We start from the raw sequence: 7303 nt of genomic DNA, 5'->3' as shown, positions 1-7303 counted from the left end.
TTTTCAATTCCACGTCGAAATTCGAATTGTGTCGCAATTAATTGTATTCGGTACCTAATTAATTGTAATTACACATACGAAATGGACAATTATACATGGACAATTGTCCATGTATAATTAAACGTACCTATTAATTACTTATTTATAGAGGATATTAAAATCCTATGAGGCTAAACTTGCAGTCGGTGGCAAAAATCAGGATGAGGTAGATGTGTAACGACTATAATCGCAATTCTCTTTGGCGCGTCGAATTGTACACTGCGATTTTTAATGTCGTTTAAAAACTCCGTACTCTTAGGTTAGTAAAGAGATCCGCCCTACCATCCCTTACTGTAATAAAATTAGCTAATACACACCTCAACGGCGGACAACTAAATCAATAATTTTAATGGTATACATTGACCTATAATTGACCTTCATACATCTTAATATATATAAATTACGTGTCACGTTGTTTGTCCGCGATAGACTCCTAAACTACCGAACCGATATCAATCAAATTTTCACACCGTGTGTAGTTTGATCTAACTTAAAAGATAGGATAGCTTACATCTCAATTTATACCCGCAATATTATTTTATTGCAAAATATTTGTTTATTATTTGATAGTCACAATTCTAACAGATGGCGCTGTGTTGAAAGTACTACGTTGCACATAAGCCACAATTTAATGGCATAACCACCAATAAAGCATGGTGGTCTCCATGACGTGTTCTCCTGCCGTTTCCCTTGGATAGTTTGCTACTATGTGATATAAAAAACCCTTAACCACAGCAACGCTTGGCCGGTCTGCTAGTAATATACAAATATCTAAATTAGGTTACGGCGTACCAAATCTTTTAATAATTATATAGCGATATTAAAAAAAACCAAAACCCGGCTTCATTCGAATGGACTTTTAGGCAATAATCATTTCTAATAGTAAAAGAATTCTAAATAGTTTCGATTTAATTCCTTATAAACAATATTTCCTCCTTATAATATTAGTAAGAATCCTTGAACTCACCAACTCCCAAACGTTCAGCAGCTCGAGTCATAATATGCGTATACGGTGGTATGTTCGGTGCATATCCAAGTATATTATCCGATCCGAATGACGCAATAATATCGGCAGTCGTCAGTGGAGGTTCGGGTACTGCCTGCAGAGGTGTCATAAACACTGGCTTCCCAATAAACACCGCAATACAAAAGAGAGCTATTGCAAACAAGGTTTCCAAAACTAGTAGTCGCCAACGACGTCTGCAAAGGTATATATGTATATATAAACCTAAAAGTTACCATTATGTGGTGTAAAGTACCTACTGGAAAGTCAAAAATAATATTAACAACTAGCGGACCCGACAGACGTTGTCCTGTCTTAACTATGAATATTGATTTCAAATTGGTATAATTAATTAAAAATATTTCAGAAACAAAGTGTTTATTATTCTAATGCTTTATGTTATACAACATTCTTTGTTTGTTTTTCTGGCTTGCATATTATTATATCTATATATGTATATAAAAATGAAACCCGTTTTCCGTTGTCACGACATAACATGAAAACGGCTTGACCGATTTGTCTGATTTTTTTTTTGTTGTGTTTGTAATTGTCAGGAGAAGGTTCTTATAAGAAAAAAAATGCGCGGAAAATTAGAAAGCCGTTTTCATGTTATGTCGTGACAACGGAAAACGGGTTTCATTTTTATATATATAGATAACGCGTAATTAAATCCCCGCCCCGCATCGTAACGTTTTACAAAAGGAAAACGTTAAGGAAAACGTTCGTTACGATTACGTAACGGACTTTAGGGATCGTTCAAGTATTAACGAACGATCCCTAAAGGCCGATTTACATTATCTTAGTGTTTAGGAGAGTGCTTTAGGATAGTACTTTAGTTGAAACATGTAAACGCTACTTGCTTTAGTAAACGCTACGCTAAAGAACTTGCCTTTCAAGTTGTACTAAAGCACTCTCCTAAACACTAAGATAATGTAAATCGGCCCTAAGGCTGCGTCTATTCATCCGTATATCCGTATGAATAGTCACTGTGTATAACTTACTGTCTTTGCAAATATGACTTCCAGAACAGTGTCGATGTCTGTCTTTGAAAACGACTGTGTGTGGGTTTTAAGTATTCGTCTGCAGTCATTATGGCTTAATAATTAATCTAAAGAATTAATAAATTACTCTCTCATCACGTCCATATCACGACATTGTCAAATACCATAAACTAGATATTAACAATGACATTCATTCTATGTTCAAAAGAGGTTATATATTATCTACAAATAACAAACAAGTTGAATCATATGTTGTTTTTGTGTCACACAAGATGGCGAGATTTAGTTAAAATTTGTAAGTGACAAAAGTAAACCTACACCTATACTAATATTATAAAGTAGAAACATTTGTATTTTTTGTATTGTTTTCACACAAAAATAACTGGAGCGATTTTAAAACTCAACATTAGAAAGCTGCGTTTTCACTGACTGGCTTACATTTCAAAAAAATAGGGAAACCTAACAAAAATGCAATTATATAATTATTATGAACTAAATAAACTGTTGTGATAACAAAAATATATCTATATATTCACTACCACTAGATCGGTATCTACGCGAGTGAAACCGCGGTGCATTGCTAGTAGAAAATAAAACTAATTTCATAGGTACTCATGTACCTGCCTGATGTGTACATGTACGACATGTAGGCTCGTTTCCCAATAGTGACAAATTGGTTCATTTAATCGTAATATATACAAGTATATGCGTAATACGTACAATACAGTTATTAAATTCGTTAATTTTAGCGTAATATACAAGCTACCTAATTCACTAATATAAACTCATTTAGTTTGCACAATTAAATGAAGAAATAAATTCTACTGTTAAAAAATCATCAAAATCTCGCTCTTAACGAAGAACGAAGAATGATTTTACTTGTAATTTACTGCCATGGTACCTATATTATAAATAATATTTGCCAAATATATATTAAAAATTCCAATTCGTTCAAATATAAAACCCAACCAATGTAACCTGATCTATAATAAGAGGCTTTTATTCGTTTATTTTACGCTGGTCAGTCTTGTGTACACTGCTAATAGTTTTAAGTAGGTAATTATATAAATGGATGATATTTCAAAAATTATTTATTAGTGCGTATATCATGGCGATAATGGTTCGGTTTAGCTTAGTTCTTATTTGTGGATTATTTGGACTTACGAATGCAGGTATTTTTACATACATTATTTATATAATTCAAACTCAAAGTAACTTTATTCATATACCTAGGTAAAAAGTACACTTATATATGTATAGCCTTGCGATTCTGTTTATCAGAATGCCAAATCATAAAATGACTGCTTCACGACTGATTTGAGAGCGACCGCCGATGCGAAAACCGCTGTGTGAGTTCGAAAAGTGAGTTACAGAATCTGAGGGCAGGATGGTCAAAAAGTCGTGGATCAAACGCAAATAGGGGATAGATGAGGTCATCAGCTGCAAAAAATTGTTCTACGGGAGGTCTCTAAGCTCAACCCCTGCAGAGTTATAATTTATTTTGCGTTTTATAAGAAAATTGACTTTTTTTTACTAATTCTAATTAAAATTGGAAAAAAATTACATCCTGTATGTTTTTCATAATATCCACTAGATTGGTACTGATGAGTTCTTGCGTTAGACTTACTATTAATAGTTGTTGAGTGTATTGAAGATAATATTAAGTTATACGATATAATATTTTTTCAAATCAAAACTTTTTGTTTACTTCGGACCCCACTATGAAAAAAAATTACTCTACCGTAAAGTGACCCTGTATTACAAGTTTTGGCGCATTTAATAGGGATTCTGAAAAAGTATTAGACATGGCCATGAGCCGCTTTCCGAGAATTTTTTTCTCATTAAATAACATATATGTCACATACGTGAGAAAAATAAATATTAAAAATAAAATATATCCACTGTCGTACGCACTGCATCATAGCAAAAAAATCTTCGCAGGCGTATGAATTCGTATAAAAGGAAAGCTGTTATAAATACTCCAGATTAGATAGATTTTAGGTAGATGTATATGATTAGTAGGGGGCTACATGTGTTTAAGTTAAATTGTATGATAGTGTTTATTTGGTTATATATTTTTTAAACTAAAATTCATGTTGAATATTTACACAACTGTTAAATATTCATTAATTTAGTGAGTGTTAATGTAAATTTTGTTAGTGGGTATAAGAGTCGGATAAAGAAAAGAGATTTAAATTAGTTTATTTTGTAGATCAGAAGTGTTTAAGTTTACTAGTTGAAGCCCATACTTATATCTAATATAATAAACTTCATTCGATACAGTTTTATCGTACTTAGCGATTATTTACACTCTAATACCCGACTCTGAATTACACCCTAATACTCACGATAGATGTTTTTTATCACCAACAGTTTGATCAAAACTTTAGCTGTGTAGTTTTTATAACATACTAATATTAATTCAATTTACTCCTGTTACAAATATTATTACCCATCAAATATTTACAAAATTTGATAGTGACATCATTGTGATGATTTTACAACAAAAATACAAGCAAATACGCCTATAAGGCTTTTAATTATCATTAAAGTGGGAAAACGTTGTATTGTATTGTTATAAATACCAAAAAAATAAGTTTTTGTGCAATACTGAAGGCTATATTAGCACAGGTACTAGACCTGAAAAGAAGCGATATTAGCATTTGCTCTGCGGTGAGAAAATCAATAATCTCAACCCCTAATGAAAAACAGCAAAGACGCAAAATCATATATATAAAATTCTCGTTAGTTACCATACTCCTCCAAAACGGCTTGACCGATTTTTATCAAATTTTTTATGCACATTCAGTAGGTCTGAGAATCGGCTACTATCTATTTTTCATACCCCTCAGTGATAAGGGTTGTCCACCCCTAACATTTTATTTTTAGCCATTTTTTTTGTTTTTATTTTTTATACATATACAAAAATACATACCACCCCTAATTTTTACCCCTCTATGATCAACCCCTATTTTTTATTTGTTAGTTTAAATCTTATAACCTACACTCTGAGGTTTATATAGAGAAAAATACACAGAAATAAAAAGTTGTCATTCCAGAAAATCTAACAGACTCTGAGATAGCAAAATGTTCCGAGTTGGTACATACTAAAAAGATAGGCTAAGTAAAATCACATTAAGGAGAAACGAAGTTCGCGGGGGCAGCTAGTATACATATAAATATATAACTGATAAAATTCTTAAAAATTACTAACAAACACACACACAAAACACACAAAATAACAATAATCATTTTTTTTTTAAAAGAGCTTTTAAAGAACAAGGTACGTTTTAATTGTGTAATGCGTGTGTGCTGTGGTTGTAATTGGCCCTGGCTCAGCATTATGCTGAGGAGCAGACTATTCCACGGCGCTGGTCATTCTGCCAGAGACCACAGAGCTAGTTTGCGCCTCAGTCGTAAAACAAGAAAAAGAACGTAATAATAATGAAACTTAGTAGAAAAAAATATAGTAATTACTACAACTGTCTTTCTTAGAATTATCTATTTTTTATTTTTTCTGATCTATTTCTTTTATTAATATTGTCTTTTTATACAATGTATGTATTAAAACAAATTTCAGGTGTCCGTGTAATACGGTCCCCGCAGTTCGACCTTAGTGGGGCCAGTTCGAGCGCTTTTTCTGGAATTCGAGGCCTTTTAAGTGGATTTCAATCTAGACCACCTATATTTGAAGGAGATTACGGTTATGGCCAAGGGGGAGGCTATGGACAAGGGGGAGGTTATGGACAAGGGGGAGGTTATGGCGAAGGAGGTGGATTCGGAAGTGGAGGAGGTTTTGGCCAAGGGGGAGGTTATGGACAAGGAGGAGGTTACGGCGAAGGAGGTGGATTCGGAAGTGGAGGAGGTGGCCAAGGGGGAGGTTATGGACAAGGAGGAGGTTTTGGCCAAGGGGGAGGTTATGGCGAAGGAGGTGGATTCGGAAGTGGGGCAGGTTTTGGGCAGGGAGGTGGATTCGGGTACGGCCAAGGTTTTGGGAGAGGCCAAGGGGGATTAAGTTTTTCGAAGAGCGTCAGTATTGGCTTAGGAGGTGGAGCCCAGTCGGGCTCAAGCGCATTCTCCTTTGGAAAGTGAGAGTGTGAAGACTGACTAGTATAAGGAAATTTATGTGAACTAAAAGTTTTTGCATATCTATTTTTCAATAAATATTCAGTAGTCAATGGTGTATTTTTTATAAAGACAAATAACAGTGATCAGGTAGTGTGCTGCATCTATTTTATATTATTTACTAGCTGTTCCCTGCCACGCTTCGCTGTGGCACATTGTGATTGGATGGTTGAGAAATGCGAAACAAAACAAAGAAAACATTTCATATAAGTTTAATTTTGCAATACTTGTGGAAAAAATAAAAAAAAACTAAAAAATTTATAAAAAAATAGATAAAAACAATCCTTGATATATCATGCTAAAATTTCAAGTCGATCGGTGCAGAACTTTTAAGTTTTTGAAGCGTACACAAACCAACATAACATTTTTATATATCTATATATAGTCTATACTAGCGGACCTCACAGGCGTTGTCCTGCATGATATTTCAAGCGATTGGGATATTAAACAAAGTATGAAAGTACCGACAGCAGCGCCATCTGCGGTCTGATTTGTGAATTTAAACCATCCAAGGCTCCACCCAAACGCATACAAAAAAAATTATTCAAATCAGTCCAGCCGTTTTAGAGGAGTTCAGTGGCATACACGTGCCACTGAACTCTATCTTTTCAGTTAAATCATACTGCACACGGTGTGCAAATTTGATTGAAATCGGTTTAGGAATTTAGGAGTCCATAGCGGACAAACAACGTGACGCGTTATTTATATATATTAATCACTCGCTGGTACGGTGAAGGAAAATATCGTGAGGAAAGAAGACAGAAAGCTGAACACCTACTTGTCAGTGAAATAGGAACGGCAAAAACTGCTAACTTTATATCTAGTAATAGGTTTCGACCAATTCTTAAAAGGCCGACAACGCACTCGCGAGCCCTCTGGCATTGAGAGTGTCTATGGCGGTATCACTTAACATCAGGTGAGCCTCCTGCCCGTTTGCCCCCTGTTCTATAAAAAAAAGACCCAAAAACGCCACTTGTTTTTTAACATAGACAAGAGAGAATCGGGAATCCCCTACAAAAGTACGAGGACACTAGGAAACCCCTGTATACAAAACTAATATTCATACAGGTGTTAATAAGTTTGTTAATCTATAAATGTTACGTGTGATAGATATTTTTATCATTTAGCGGTCAGA

The sequence above is a fragment of the Pieris napi genome, chromosome 20 (assembly GCF_905475465.1).
Source record: "Pieris napi chromosome 20, ilPieNapi1.2, whole genome shotgun sequence".
Classification (NCBI taxonomy): Eukaryota; Metazoa; Arthropoda; class Insecta; order Lepidoptera; family Pieridae; genus Pieris; species Pieris napi.
This window is presented reverse-complemented; position numbering follows the sequence as displayed.